Below are 17,500 nucleotides of genomic sequence, written 5' to 3' on the forward strand. Positions count from 1 at the left end.
ACACTACCACTCTACATTAGTAGTAGTGATACCAACACTACCACTCTACATTAGTAGTAGTGATACCAACACTACCACTCTACATTAGTAGTAGTGATACCAACACTACCACTCTACATTAGTAGTAGTGATACCAACACTACCACTCTACATTAGTAGTAGTGATACCAACACTACCACTCTACATTAGTAGTAGTGATACCAACACTACCACTCTACATTAGTAGTAGTGATACCAACCCTACCACTCTACATTAGTAGTAGTGATACCAACCCTACCACTCTACATTAGTAGTAGTGATACCAACCCTACCACTCTACATTAGTAGTAGTGATACCAACCCTACCACTCTACATTAGTAGTAGTGATACCAACACTACCACTCTACATTAGTAGTTTAGTAGTAGTGATACCAACACTACCACTCTACATTAGTAGTTTAGTAGTAGTGATACCAACACTACCACTCTACATTAGTAGTAGTGATACCAACACTACCACTCTACATTAGTAGTAGTGATACCAACACTACCACTCTACATTAGTAGTCTGAAAATGTACAACCAGGAACAGATACAGCCCTTGGTTCACTCCAAACCTGACTGCCCTCGACCAGCACAAAAACATCCTGTGGCGTTCTGCATTAGCATCGAATAGCCCCCGTGATTTTCAACTTTTCAGGGAAGTTCGGAACCAATATACACAAGCTGTTAGCAAAGCTAAGGCTAAAGCTTTTTCAAACAGAAATTTGCTTCCTGTAGCACAAACTGAAAAAGGTTCTGGGACACTGTAAAGTCCATGGAGAATAAGAACACCTCCTCCCAGCTGCCCACTGCACTGAGGCTCGGAAACACTGTCACCACCGATAAATCCACCATAATTGAGAATTTCACTTCCATTTTTCTGTTGCTGGCCATGCTTTCCACCTGGCTACCCCGACCCCTACCCCTACCCCGGTCAACTGCCCTGCACCCCCCACAGCAACTCGCCCACACCTCTCTCACTTCTACTTCACCCATATACATTCAGCTGATGTTCTGAAAGAGCTGCAAAATCTGACTCCTACAAATCAGCTGGGCTAGACAATCTGGACCATCTCTTTCTCACCCCTATTACTAGCCCTGTTCAACCTCTCTTTGGTATCGTCTGAGATTCCGAAAGATTGGAAAGCTGCCACGGTCATCCCCCTCTTCAAAGGGGGAGACACTCTAGACCCAAACTGCTACAGACCTATATCTATCCTTCCCTGCCTTTCTAAGGTCTTCGAAAGCCAAGTTCACAATTGTTTGCTCTTAAATGCAAGTAAAACTAAATGCATGCTCTTCAACCCACCACTGCGACCTGTATCCTCTCATTGGCTGGCCCTCGCTTCATATTCAACGCCAAACCCACTGGCTCCAGGTCATCTATAAGTCTCTGCTAGGTAAAGCTCCGCCTTATCTCAGTTCACTGGTCACCATAGCAGCACCCACCCATAGCACGCGCTCCAGCAGGTATATTTCACTGGTCACCCCCCAAAGCCAATTCTTCCTTTGGCCGCCTTTCCTTCCAGTTCTCTGCTGCCAATGACTGGAACGAACTGCAAAATTCGCTGAAGCTGGAGACTTATATCTCACTCACTAACTTCAAGCACCAGCTGTCAGAGCAGCTCACAGATCATTGCACCTGTACATAGCCCATCTGTAAATAGCCCATCCAACTACCTCATCCCCATACTTTATTTATTTATTTATCTTGCTCCTTTGCACCCCAGTATCTCTACTTGCACATTCATCTTCTGCACATCTTTCACTCCAGTGTTTAATTTCTATATTGTAATTACCTCGCCACTATGACCTATTGTATTGCCTTACCTCCCTTATCCTACCTCATTTGCACACACTGTATATAGACTTTTTTTCCTATTCTGTTTTTGATTGTACGTTTGTTTACTCCATGTGTAACTCTGTGTTGTTGTTTGTGTTGCACTGCTTTGCTTTATCTTGGCCAGGTCGCAGTTGTAAATGAGAACTTGTTCTCAACTGGGCCTACCTGGTTAAATAAAGGTGAAATATATATATATATATTTTAAACAAATCGTATCTAGGCAACAACAAGGTCTGAGGAGGATGTCTCTGACAGTCTATAGTGTTGGAAATCTCAGACCTTGGAGCATAGTTCCTAGGCAACAAATAAGGTCTGGGGGAAGATGTCTCTGACATTTCCAAATGTAAGGAAAATTGCTCCGGGGAAGGTTCTCTTCAAACAGACAAGTCTCATAACAAATCACACATCTGTGTAGGCGGGGCTTAAAATGCTGGTGGGAATTGTGCTCATGTTTAACTATGGCAACAAGCTGATACGGCAGTGACATTACTGGTGACTTGCTTCGCATTTCCAACGCTTCCTTTCTGTCCCAACTGATGCGCAACTTGTACAGAATTGTTAACCTGGAGCATTGGCACACTGCCGGAAGCAACCCGTCTGTCTAGAGAGACTAGTGACCCGTCTGTCTGGAGAGACTGGAGAGACTAGTGAAAGGTCTGACTAGAGAGACTGGAGAGACTAGTGACCAGTCTGTCTGGAGAGACTAGTGACCCGTCTGTCTGGAGAGACTAGTGACCAGTCTGTCTGGAGAGACTAGTACCCGTCTGTCTGGAGAGACTAGTGACCCGTCTGTCTAGAGAGACTAGTGACCCGTCTGTCTGGAGAGACTAGTGACCCGTCTGTCTGGAGAGACTAGTGACCCGTCTGTCTGGAGAGACTAGTGACCCGTCTGTCTAGAGAGACTAGTGACCCGTCTGTCTGGAGAGACTAGTGACCCATCTGTCTGGAGAGACTAGTGACCCGTCTGTCTGGAGAGACTAGTGACTCGTCTGTCTGGAGAGACTAGTGACCCGTCTGTCTGGAGAGACTAGTGACCCGTCTGTCTGGAGAGACTAGTGACCCATCTGTCTGGAGAGACTGGAGAGACTAGTGACCCATCTGTCTGGAGAGACTAGTGACCCATCTGTCTGGAGAGACTAGTGACCCATCTGTCTGGAGAGACTAGTGACCCATCTGTCTGGAGAGACTAGTGACCCGTCTGTCTGGAGAGACTGGAGAGACTAGTGACCCATCTGTCTGGAGAGACTAGTGACCAGTCTGTCTGGAGAGACTAGTGACCCGTCGGTCTGGAGAGACTAGTGACCCGTCTGTCTGGAGAGACTGGAGAGACTAGTAACCCATCTGTCTAGTCAGTCTAGGATACATCAGTGTTAGAGGTTTCACTTGAGCAGTGCGGCAGCGTACGTTTGATCAGTGACTTTTACATGGATTTAATACACAGATTCAACTTGCAACCTTCCCAGCTGTAACAGTTCAACTTGCAACCTTCCCAGCTGTAACAGTTCAGTCATCATAGCACTAACACACTCCTCCACGCCCCTCCTATCCCTCCTCTCTCCATGTTACAGTGTTCATGGAAATACTGTATACTGACTCGGCTCTGGGTGCTGGCTAGCAGGGTGTGTGTACACCAGTGATCTAGTCAAGTCACTAAACTTCCAGTCCAAGTCGAGTCCCAAATCTCTAACATTTGAGTCCAAGTCCGAGAGAAAGCTAAGTAAAGGCTAGAAAGCTAAGTAGGGCTAGAAAGCTAAGTAGGGCTAGAAAGCTAAGTAAGGCCAGAAAGCTAAGTAGGGCTAGAAAGCTAAGTAGGGCTAGAAAGCTAAGTAGGGCTAGAAAGCTAAGTAAGGCCAGAAAGCTAAGTAGGGCTAGAAAGCTAAGTAAGGCCAGAAAGCTAAGTAGGACTAGAAAGCTAAGTAGGGCTAGAAAGCTAAGTAGGGCTAGAAAGCTAAGTAGGGCCAGAAAGCTAAGTACGGACAGAAAGCTAAGTACGGACAGAAAGCTAAGTACGGACAGAAAGCTAAGTACGGACAGAAAGCTAAGTACGGACAGAAAGCTAAGTACGGACAGAAAGCTAAGTACGGACAGAAAGCTAAGTACGGACAGAAAGCTAAGTACAGCTAGACTGCTTATATTGTAGCTATCTAATACAAGGAAGAGAGACTTTCTGACAACAAAGTCAGCAATCGTCGAGTCCGAGTCGAGTCACGTAAATCGTGAGTCAAATGAGTCCTGGGTTCAGGTACTACAACACTGCTGTACATACTCTGTGTGTGTGTGTGTGTGTGTGTGTCTCACAGCGCTGAGTTAACGGATAAGGTGCTCACCAAACTATGTTGCCAAACCTTATTACTTATAGGGGGAATGCACTGAGCTTATCGTGTTCACACACGCACACCAGCACCACAGACCCTTAGTGTGTTTTTCTAACGAACCAAACCTGTGTTCTCCTTAGCGTGTTCTTAGCATGTGCATGCCAAACTGTACCATGTATGTGTAGTGTCTGGGGGGTGTTTCTGAGATACCCCTCTCTGCCCTGTCCTTCTGTAGGACCCAAAACACCCCCCTTCCTCGCTGCCCTAATGGTCCGGTCTGGCCTAGGTAGAATCATCTCCTCCCCTCTGCGTTCCGGCCGGGTGGTACAGCCCAACACCCCTGGCTCTAAAGGTGGGCGTGGCCGGGTGGTACAGCCCAACACCCCTGGCTCTAAAGGTGGGCGTGGCCACAGGTAGGGTGTCTGTCACCTTTCACCTGGCTGTCTGTCTGTCATCACCCACGGAGACCATCTGGAACGGCTCGAGAACCCCCCCCCCGTCACCCTCCCCATCCGCGCCCCTCCGCCTCCGCCTCCCAAACCCTGTCAACCCATCCACAACATCACTACATTCTACAGCTCAGGACCACATTCTACAGGACCACATTCTACAGCTCAGTGTATATAGGACATCCATCCACAGTAACCATCTGACATAGATTCTGTCTCCTTGTTATGTGGTTGCTATGGGTCTTGTCTCTGTCTTATGTGGTTGCTATGGGTCGCTCTGTGTTATGTGGTTGCTATGGGTCTTGTCTCTGTGTTATGTGGTTGCTGTGGGTCTTGTCTCTGTGTTATGTGGTTGCTATGGGTCGCTCTGTGTTATGTGGTTGCTGTGGGTCTTGTCTCTGTAGTATGTGGTTGCTGTGGGTCTTGTCTCTGTCTTATGTGGTTTGCTATGGGTCGGCTCTGTGTTATGTGGTTCCTATGGGTCTTGTCTCTGTGTTATGTGGTTGCTATGGGTCTTGTCTCTCTCTTATGTGGTTGCTATGGGTCGCTCTGTGTTATGTGGTTGCTATGGGTCTTGTCTCTGTGTTATGTGGTTGCTATGGGTCTTGTCTGTGTTATGTGGTTTGCTATGGGTCTTGTCTCTGTGTTATGTGGTTGCTATGGGTCTTGTCTCTGTGTTTTGTGGTTTCTATGGGTGGCTCTGTGTTATGTGGTTGCTATGGGTCTGGTCTCTGGTATGTGGTTGCTATAGGTCTTGTCTCTGTGTTTTGTGGTTGCTATGGGTCGCTCTGTGTTATGTAGTTTGCTATGGGTCTGGTCTCTGTGTTATGTGGTTGCTATGAGTCTTGTCTCTGTGTTATGTGGTTGCTGTGGGTCTTGTCTCTGTGTTATGTGGTTGCTATGGGTCTTGTCTCTGTTATGTGGTGCTATGAGTGCATCTCTGTGTTAAGTGGTTTGCTATGGGTGTTGTGTTTGTGTTATGTGGTTGCTGTGGGTCTTGTCTCTGTGTTATGTGGTTGCTATGGGTCGCTCTGTGTTAGAGTGGTTGCTATGGGAGGCTTGTCTCTGTGTTATGGTTGCTATGGGGCTTGTCTCTGTGTTATGTGGTTGCTATGGGTCTTGTCTCTGTGTTATGTGGTTGCTATGGGTCTTGTCTCTGTGTTATGTGGTTGCTATGGGTCTTGTCTCTGTGTTATGTGGTTGCTGTGGGTCTTGTCTCTGTGTTATGTGGTTGCTGTGGGTCTTGTATCCGTGTTATCAGCTAGTTGCTATGGGTCTTGTCTCTGTGTTATGTAGTTTGCTATGGGTCTTGTCTCTGTGTTATGTAGTTTATATGGGTCTTGTCTCTCTGTTATGTGGTTGCTATGGGTCGCTCTGTGTTATGTGGTTGCTGTGGGTCTTGTCTCTGTGTTATGTGGTTGCTATAGGTCGCTCTGTGTTATGTGGTTGCTATGGGTGTTGTCTCTGTGTTATGTGGTTGCTGTTGTTCTTGTCTCTGTGCTATGTGGTTGCTATGGGACTTGTCTCTGTGTTATGTGGTTGCTGTGGGTCTTGTCTCTGTGTTATGTGGTTGCTATGGGTCTTGTCTCTGTGTTATATGGTTGCTATGGGTCTTGTCTTTGTGTTATGTGGTTGCTGTGGGTCGCTCTGTGTTATGTGGTTGCTATGGGTCTTGTCTCTGTGTTATGTGGTTGCTATGGGGCTTGTCTTTGTGTTATGTGGTTGCTGTGGGTCGCTCTGTGTTATGTGGTTGCTATGGGTCTTGTCTCTGTGTTATGTGGTTGCTATGGGGCTTGTCTCTGTCTTATGTGGTTGCTATGGGTCTTGTCTCTGTGTTATGTGGTTGCTGTGGGTCTTGTCTCTGTGTTATGTGGTTGCTATGGGTCGCTCTGTGTTATGTGGTTGCTATGGGTCGCTCTGTGTTATGTGGTTGCTATGGGTCGCTCTGTGTTATGTGGTTGCTATGGGTCTTGTCTCTGTATTATGTGGTTGCTATGGGGCTTGTCTCTGTCTTATGTGGTTGCTATGGGTCTTGTCTCTGTGTTATGTGGTTGCTGTGGGTCTTGTCTCTGTGTTATGTGGTTGCTATGGGTCGCTCTGTGTTATGTGGTTGCTATGGGTCGCTCTGTGTTATGTGGTTGCTATGGGTCGCTCTGTGTTATGTGGTTGCTATGGGTCGCTCTGTGTTATGTGGTTGCTATGGGTCGCTCTGTGTTATGTGGTTGCTATGGGTCTTGTCTCTGTGTTATGTGGTTGCTGTGGGTCGCTCTGTGTTATGTGGTTGCTATGGGTCGCTCTGTGTTATGTGGTTGCTATGGGTCGCTCTGTGTTATGTGGTTGCTATGGGTCGCTCTGTGTTATGTGGTTGCTATGGGTCGCTCTGTGTTATCATGGTTGCTATGGGTGGCTCATGTTATGGGTGTGTGTTTTGTTATGGGTTGCTCTCTCTGTTATGTGGTTGCTATGGGTCGCTCTGTGGTGTTGCTCTGTCTCTGTGTTATGTAAGTTTGCTATGGGTTGCTCTGTGTTATGTGGTTGCTATGGGTCTTGTCTCTGTGTTATGTGGTTGCTATGGGTCTTGTCTCTGTGTTATGTGGTTGCTATGGGTCTTGCTATGGAGTGGTGGGTCTTGTCTCTGTGTTATGTGGTTGCTGTGGGTCTTGATCCGTGTTATGTAGTTGCATGTCTCATGTATGGGTCTTGTCTCTGTGTTACTTGGCTCTGTGTTATGTGGTTGCTATCGCATGATTCATGGAGTGGCTCAGGTTTATCTGATTCTTGCTAGTCCTGTTTTGGTTAAACCTGTGATTCATCTGATTCATCATGTGGTTTATCTGTTATGTGGTTCTAGTCTGTTTTGTTAAACCCGATTCACCTGATTCAGCTTGGATGTCAGCTTATTCATCTGATTCATCAGGTTTTATCTGATTCTTCCAGTCTGTTAAAACCCTGATTCTTATTCATCTGATTTCATCAGGTTTATCTGATTCTTCCAGTCTGTTACACCTGATTCATCTGATTCACTAACCCTATCCTCTTCTCTCTAGATATCAACGCCCAGGCTAGGAAGCTACAGAGGAACAGAACTAAAGGAACTCTGACACTACCTCGACCTGGGACCACCTTCTGCCGTTCCCTCAGTGAGACCAGTCTCAACCAGGTACACTACTACTATAACTATTACTACTATTAGAACTCTGACACTACCTCGACCTGGGACCACCTTCTGCCGTTCCCTCAGTGAGACCAGTCTCAACCAGGTACACTACTATTATAACTATTACTACTACTACTACTACTACTAGACCAGTCTCAACCAGGTACACTACTACTATAACTATTACTACTATTAGAACTCTGACACTACCTCGACCTGGGACCACCTTCTGCCGTTCCCTCAGTGAGACCAGTCTCAACCAGGTACACTACTATTATAACTATTACTACTATTATAACTATTACTACTATTATAACTATTACTACTATTACTACTATTATAACTATTACTACTACTACTACTATTATAACTATTACTACTATTACTACTATTATAACTATTACTACTATTATAACTATTACTACTATTATAACTATTATAACTATTACTACTATTACTACTATTACCACTATTATAACTATTACTACTATTACTACTATTATAACTATTACTACTAATACAACTATTACAACTATTACTACTATTATAACTATTACTACTATTACTACTATTATAACTATTACTACTAATACAACTATTACAACTATTACTACTATTATAACTATTACTACTATTACTACTATTAGAACTATTACTACTATTACTACTATTACTACTATTATAACTATTACTACTATTACTACTATTACTACTATTACTACTATTATAACTATTACTACTATTACTACTATTACTACTATTACTACTACTACTACTACTATTACTACTACTACTACTACTATAACTATTACTACTATTACAACTATTATAACTATTACTACTATTACTGCTATTACTACTATTACTACTATTATAACTATTACTACTATTACTACTATTATAACTATTACTACTATTATAACTATTACTACTATTACTACTATTATAACTATTACTACTATTATAACTATTACTACTATTACTACTATTACTACTATTACTACTATAACTATTACTACTATTACTACTATTATAACTATTACTACTATTACTACTATTACTACTATTACTACTATTACTACTATTACTACTATTAGAACTATTACTACTATTACTACTATTACTACTATTATAACTATTACTACTATTACTACTATTACTACTATTACTACTATTATAACTATTACTACTATTACTACTATTACTACTATTACTACTACTACTACTACTATTACTACTACTACTACTACTATAACTATTACTACTATTACAACTATTATAACTATTACTACTATTACTGCTATTACTACTATTACTACTATTATAACTATTACTACTATTACTACTATTATAACTATTACTACTATTATAACTATTACTACTATTACTACTATTATAACTATTACTACTATTATAACTATTACTACTATTACTACTATTACTACTATTACTACTATTACTACTATAACTATTACTACTATTACTACTATTATAACTATTACTACTATTACTACTATTACTACTATTATAACTATTACTACTAACACAACTATTACAACTATTACTACTATTATAACTATTACTACTATTACTACTATAATAACTATTACTACTATTACTACTATTACTACTATTACTACTATTATAACTATTACTACTACTACTACTATTACTACTACTACTACTACTATAACTATTACTATTATTACTACTATTACTACTATTATAACTATTACTACTATTATAACTATTACTACTATTATAACTATTACTACTATTACTACTACTACTACTATTATAACTATTACTACTATTACTACTATTATAACTATTACTACTATTATAACTATTACTACTATTACTACTATTACTACTATTATAACTATTACTACTATTATAACTATTACTACTATTATAACTATTACTACTATTACTACTATTATAACTATTACATTTACATTTACATTTAAGTCATTTGGCAGACGCTCTTATACAGAGCGACTTACAAATTGGTGCATTCACCTTATGACATCCAGTGGAACAGTCACTTTACAATAGTGCATCTAAATCTTAAAGGGGGGGGGGGTTGAGAGGGATTACTTATCCTATCCTAGGTATACTATTACTATTATTACTAGTCTTACTATTATTACTACTATTACTATTATTACTACTACTACTACTATTATAACTAGTCTTACTATTATTACTACTATTACTATTATTACTACTACTACTACTATTATAACTATTACTACTATTACTACTATTATAACTATTACTACTATTACTATTATTATAACTATTACTACTATTACTATTATTACTACTATTACTATTATTACTACTATTATAACTATTATAACTATTACTACTATTACTACTATTATAACTATTACTATTATTACTACTATTACTATTATTATAACTATTACTACGATTACTACTATTACTATTATTACTACTACTACTACTATTATAACTCTTACTACTATTACTATTATTATAACTATTACTATTATTACTACTATTACTATTATTATAACTATTACTACGATTACTACTATTACTACTATTACTACTATTATAACTATTACTACTATTATAACTATTACTACTATTACTATTATTACTACTATTACTATTATTACTATTATTACTACTATTACTATTATTACTATTATTACTATTATTACTACTATTACTATTATTACTACTATTACTATTATTACTACTATTACTATTATTACTACTATTATAACTATTACTACTATTACTACTATTATAACTATTACTACTATTACTACTATTACTACTATTATAACTATTACTACTATTATAACTATTACTACGATTACTACTATTACTATTATTACTACTATTACTACTATTATAACTATTACTACGATTACTACTATTACTACTATTACTACTATTATAACTATTACTACTATTATAACTATTACTACTATTACTACTATTACTACTATTACTACTATTATAACTATTACTACTATTATAACTATTACTACTATTATAACTATTACTATTATTACTACTATTACTATTATTACTACTATTATAACTATTACTACTATTACTACTATTACTACTATTACTACTATTACTATTATTACTACTACTATAACTATTACTACTATTACTACTATTATAACTATTACTACTATTACTACTATTACTACTATTATAACTATTACTACTATTATAACTATTACTACTATTACTACTATTACTACTATTACTACTATTATAACTATTACTACTATTATAACTATTACTACTATTATAACTATTACTACTATTACTACTATTATAACTATTACTACTATTACTACTATTACTACTATTACTACTATTATAACTATTACTACTATTACTACTATTACTACTATTACTACTATTATAACTATTACTACTACTATAACTATTACTACTATTATAACTATTACTACTATTACTACTATTATAACTATTACTACTATTACTACTATTACTACTATTACTACTATTACTACTATTATAACTATTACTATTATTACTACTATTATAACTATTACTACTATTACTACTATTACTACTATTATAACTATTACTACTATTACTATTAGCTGGATTGTTGTTATTATATGAATCAAAGCCTATATATATATATATATTGTGTTATATATTGTTGTTATTATTGAATGTAATTATGGAATGTGTCTGATTTAGATGGTTAAATATTATTACATTTATATATATATATATTATTATACTAATTTAAACCGATGTATCCCCTGTACTAATCAGTTGGGGGGTGCAGACGAGCCGAAGCGTTACTACTCCACCCTGCCGGGACCTCTGAGGACGAGGGGAGTCAAGGGGGGCCACGACCAGGAGGAAGGAGGGAGAGGGGGAGGAGCGGGGGAGGGAGGGGTGAGAGACATTCCCCTCACTAGTCCCTCACCTGTTGTTGCTGTAGGGATACAACAGACAGGTACCAACTACACTACCTGACTGATGCATGCTGGGATATATGATACAGACAGACAGACATGTCCCAACTACACTACCTGACTGATGCATGCTGGGATATAGATACAGACAGACAGACAGGTACCAACTACACTACCTGACTGATGCATGCTGGGATATATGATACAGACAGACAGGTACCAACCACTACCTGACTGATGCATGCTGGGATATATGATACAGACAGACAGGTACCAACATACTACCTGACTGATGCATGCTGGGATATATGAGACATACAGACAGGTACCAACTACATTTCTGCCTGACTGATGCATGCTGGGATATGAGACAGACAGACAGGTACCAACTACACTACCTGGACTGATGCATGCTGGGGATTGAGTCTCTAATGTGCTAGTGATGGCTGTTTAACAGTCTGATGGCCTTGAGATAGAAGCTGTTTTTCAGTCTCTAATGTGCTAGTGATGGCTGTTTAACAGTCTGTTGGCCTTGAGATAGAAGCTGTTTTTCAGTCTCTAATGTGCTAGTGATGGCTGTTTAACAGTCTGTTGGCCTTGAGATAGAAGCTGTTTTTCAGTCTCTCTGTGCTAGTGATGGCTGTTTAACAGTCTGATGGTCTTGAGATAGAAGCTGTTTTTCAGTCTCTGTGCTAGTGGTGGCTGTTTAACAGTCTGTTGGCCTTGAGATAGAAGCAGTTTTTCAGTCTCTCGGTCCCTGCTTTGATGCACCTGTACTGACCTCTCCTTATGGATGATAGCAGGGTGAACAGGCAGTGGCTCGGGTGGTTGTTGTCCTTGATGATCCTTCTGGATGATAGCGGGTGAACAGGCAGTGGCTCGGGTGGTTGTTGTCCTTGATGATCCTTCTGGATGATAGCGGGGTGAACAGGCAGTGGCTCGGGTGGTTGTTGTCCTTGATGATCCTTCTGGATGATAGCGGGGTGAACAGGCAGTGGCTCGGGTGGTTGATGTCCTTGATGATCCTTTTATGGCCTTCCTGTAACATCGGGTGGTGTAGGTGTCCTGGAGGGGCAGGTAGTTTGCCCCCTGATTATGCGTTGGGGGAGAACGCACCACCCTCTGGAGAGCCCTGTGGTTGCGATGTGCAGTTGCCGTACCAGGCGGTGATACAGCCCAACTACACTACCCTGACTGATATTTCAGTTGTGTTTTCTTTTCGGAAACTTTCTTTCACATTGAAGTCATGGAGTCGGTCTACAGTACCTTTTTAGGTGTCATGTTATGGCAGAATGTAAAAGTGTTCAAGGGGTTGTGGACCTTCTACAGGCAGTTTATACTGTTTATATACAGTATATGTAATATATATTGTGTTATATACAGTATATTTAATATATATTGTTATATTTACAGTATATGTAATATATATTGTTATATTTACAGTATATGTAATATATATTGTGTTATATACAGTATATTTAATATATATTGTTATATTTAGAGTATGTGTAATATATATTGTGTTATATACAGTATATGTAATATATATTGTTATATTTAGAGTATATTTAATATATATTGTGTTATATACAGTATATGTAATATATATTGTTATATTTAGAGTATATTTAATATATATTGTGTTATATACAGTATATGTAATATATATTGTGTTATATATAGTATATTTAATATATATTGTTATATTTAGAGTATGTGTAATATATATTGTGTTATATACAGTATATGTAATATATATTGTGTTATATACAGTATATGTAATATATATTGTGTTATATAGAGTATATGTAATATATATTGTGTTATATACAGTATATGTAATATATATTGTTATATTTACAGTATATGTAATATATATTGTGTTATATAGAGTATATTTAATATATATTGTGTTATATACAGTATATTTAATATATATTGTGTTATATATAGTATATTTAATATATATTGTGTTATATACAGTATATGTAATATATATTGTGTTATATACAGTATATGTAATATATATGGTTATATACAGTTTATGTAATATATATTGTGTTATATACAGTATATTTAATATATATTGTGTTATATACAGTATATGTAATATATATTGTGTTATATACAGTATATGTAATATATATTGTTATATTTACAGTATATGTAATATATATTGTGTTATATACAGTATATGTAATATATATTGTGTTATATACAGTATATGTAATATATATTGTTATATTTACAGTATATGTAATATATATTGTGTTATATACAGTATATGTCATATATATTGTGTTATATACAGTATATGTAATATATATTGTTATATTTACAGTATATGTAATATATATTGTGTTATATAGAGTATATGTAATATATATTGTGTTATATACAGTATATGTAATATATATTGTGTTATATACAGTATATGTAATATATATTGTGTTATATACAGTATATGTAATATATATTGTGTTATATACATTATTAGTAATATATATTGTTATATTTACAGTATATGTTATATATATTGTGTTATATACAGTATATGTAATATATATTGTTATATTTACAGTATATGTAATATATATTGTTATATTTACAGTATATGTAATATATATTGTTATATTTACAGTATATGTAATATATATTGTGTTATATACAGTATATGTAATATATATTGTGTTATATACAGTATATGTAATATATATTGTTATATTTACAGTATATGTAATATATATTGTGTTATATACATTATTAGTAATATATATTGTTATATTTACAGTATATGTAATATATATTGTGCTATATACAGTATATGTAATATATATTATGTTATATAGAGTATATGTAATATATATTGTGCTATATACAGTATATGTAATATATATTATGTTATATAGAGTATATGTAATATATATTGTGTTATATACAGTATATGTAATATATATTGTTATATTTACAGTATATTTAATATATATTGTGCTATATACAGTATATGTAATATATATGGTGCTATATACAGTTTATATAATATATATGGTGCTATATATTCCAGGACTGCCTGGTGTACCTGTTGAACAGAGAGCAGCACACTGTGGGTCAGGAGACCCCGTCAGCCCGTCCAAACATCTGCCTGTCCTCTCCTGACATCCTGCCACTCCACTGTCGCCTCCACCGGGTCCCTGCCCCCCGTCACCATGGCAGCACCCCCAACAACAACAACAACCCCTCAGCAGCCGCCGCCGCCGTCACCGGGGACGACCGCTCCTGCGTTGCCGTGGAGCCCATCCCCCACGCGACGGTCCTGGTCCTTCTCCCGGTGCGAGCAATCCACCCAGCTCCGCCATGGCGACCTCCTGTCGTTCGGAGCCCACTACATCTTCCTGTATAAGGACCCAACGGGTGCCAAACCACTCCCCTCCCAGACGCTGGCACGCCTCCGAACCCTGGGGCAGCTGTACGAGGCTGGGGGAGGGGGGGTGGAGACGGAGGGTGGGACGGAGGGGGGAGGGACCTGTAAGGCGTGTGGCTCTTTGTTAAAGGACAGGGGGGCGTTGTCCTCCCAAACCGGCCCCCGCCAGGCGCAGTTTCAAACCGCACCTGGTGAAACCCCAAGGCGGGGGGGCGGGGGGGACAGGCGTCGTAACGACGATCTTGGCGGGACAGAACCAGAAGAGACGCCTACAGCTGGACTTTGAGCAGGTAAATAAAGGTTGTTGTAGATCAGTGAATGTATTTATCCTGTGATGTCACTGTGATGTCACTGTGATGTCACCAGGAATAGTTTTGCCCCAATGTTTATTCAGTCGAGTTTAACCGAACTGAATCAAACTGACCTGAATCGTTTCATTCCGATCAGGCCCACGAGGACGCCCTGGTGAGCAGGATCATGTCTCTGATCGAGCCGGGCGGAGACGACCACAAGTTAGCCCCTGCCTACCTGCTGTGTCTCTGCATACAGCACTCTGCTTCTGCCTTCCCACCAGGCTGCTTCGGCAAATTGCTGCTGAAGATAGTACGATGCATACAGACCGTCTCCTGGGTGAGAGGGAGGGGCCTAGACGGAGAGGGGTGGGTTTGGAAGGGGTAGGAGAGGGAGGGGCCTAGAGGGAGACAGAGGGGCCTAGACGCGGAGGGAGGGGCCTAGAGGGAGAGGGAGGGGCCTAGAGGGAGAGGGGGGGTTTGGATGGGGTAGGAGAGGGAGGGGCCTAGACGGAGAGGGGTGGGTTTGGAAGGGGTAGGAGAGGGAGGGGCCTAGAGGGAGACGGAGGGGCCTAGACGTGAGGGAGGGGCCTAGAGGGAGAGGGAGGGTTTTGGAAGGGGTAGGAGAGGGAGGGGCCTAGACAGAGAGGGAGGGGTTTGGAAGGGGTAGGAGAGGGAGGGGCCTAGACGGAGAGGGGGGTTTGGATGGGGTAGGAGAGGGAGGGGCCTAGACGGAGAGGGGGAGGTTTGGAAGTGGTAGGAGAGGGAGGGGCCTAGAGGGACAGGGAGGGGCCTAGACGGGGAGGGAGGGGCCTAGAGGGAGAGGGAGGGGTTTGGAAGGGGTAGGAGAGGGAGGGGCCTAGACGGAGAGGGGGGTTTGGATGGGGTAGGAGAGGGAGGGGCCTAGACGGAGAGGGGGCGTTGGAAGGGGTAGGAGAGGGAGGGGCCTAGAGGGAGAGGGAGGGGCCTAGACGGGGAGGGAGGGGCCTAGAGGGAGAGGGCGGGGTTTGGAAGGGGTAGGATACAGCACTCTGCTTCCGCCTTCCCACCAGGCTGCTTCGGCAAATTGCTGCTGAAGATAGTACGATGCATACAGACCGTCTCCTGGGTGAGAGGGAGGGGCCTAGAGGGAGGGGCCTAGACGGGGGAGGGAGGGGCCTAGACGGAGAGGGAGGGGGTTTGGAAGGGGTAGCAGAGGGAGAGGGAGGGGTTTGGAAGGGGTTGGAGAGGTTTAGGTGGAGAGGGAGGGGCCTAGACTGGGAGGGAGGGCTTTGGAAGGGGTAGCAGAGGGAGAGGGAGGGGTTTGGAAGGGGTTGGAGAGGTTTAGGTGGAGAGGGAGGGGTTTAGAAGGGGTAGGAGGGGCCTAGATGGAGAGGGAGGGGTTTGGAAGGGGTTGGAGGGGCAAGTCAGTTATGACTCTGGAGTCGGTAAAAAACGAATCATGACTCTGGAGTCGGCAAAAAACGAATCATGACTCTGGAGTTGGTAAAACGAATCATGACTCTGGAGTTGGTAAAACGAATCATGACTCTGGAGTTGGTAAAAACGAATCATGGCTCTGGAGTCGGTAGAAACGAATAATGACTCTGGAGTCGGTGAAAACTAATCATGACTCTGGAGTCGGTAAAAATGAATCATGACTCTGGAGTCGTTTAAAAGAGTAGTTCTAAAAGCTCTAGTCGTTGACGAAGTGCACATCACTAATAATAAGGCCTTTGTTTTATGGTTTAAGATCATTATTCTGGTTGACTTGCTGAGGGGAATTTATCAGATTACAGGATCTGAATGGTTTCAACTCTTAGCTGATGCTGAACTTGTGGTGTAACTTCAACTTCTTATAAACACGAGGGTTAGGATTCAGGGGTTAGACAGAGTAGGGGTTAGGATTCAGGGGATATAGTACCTAGGGGTTGTTCAGGGAGTTAGACAGTAGAGTAGAGTAGAGTAGAGTTAGGTTCCAGAGGTTAGACAGAGTAGAGTAGGGGTTAGGGTTAGTCAGAGGGTTGGGGTTAGGGGTTAGACAGAGAGGTTAGGGTTCAGGGGTT

At 40.2% G+C, this 17,500-nt stretch overlaps 1 pseudogene; it reads left to right on the forward strand.

Annotated features, from left to right (window-relative positions):
- The first annotated feature begins 4,417 nt into the window (after positions 1-4,417).
- The window catches only part of LOC124029113, an 18,415-nt pseudogene continuing 5,332 nt past the window's right edge, over positions 4,418-17,500 (forward strand).

The sequence above is a fragment of the Oncorhynchus gorbuscha genome, unplaced genomic scaffold (assembly GCF_021184085.1).
Source record: "Oncorhynchus gorbuscha isolate QuinsamMale2020 ecotype Even-year unplaced genomic scaffold, OgorEven_v1.0 Un_scaffold_5567, whole genome shotgun sequence".
In the NCBI taxonomy this organism is placed as follows: Eukaryota; Metazoa; Chordata; class Actinopteri; order Salmoniformes; family Salmonidae; genus Oncorhynchus; species Oncorhynchus gorbuscha.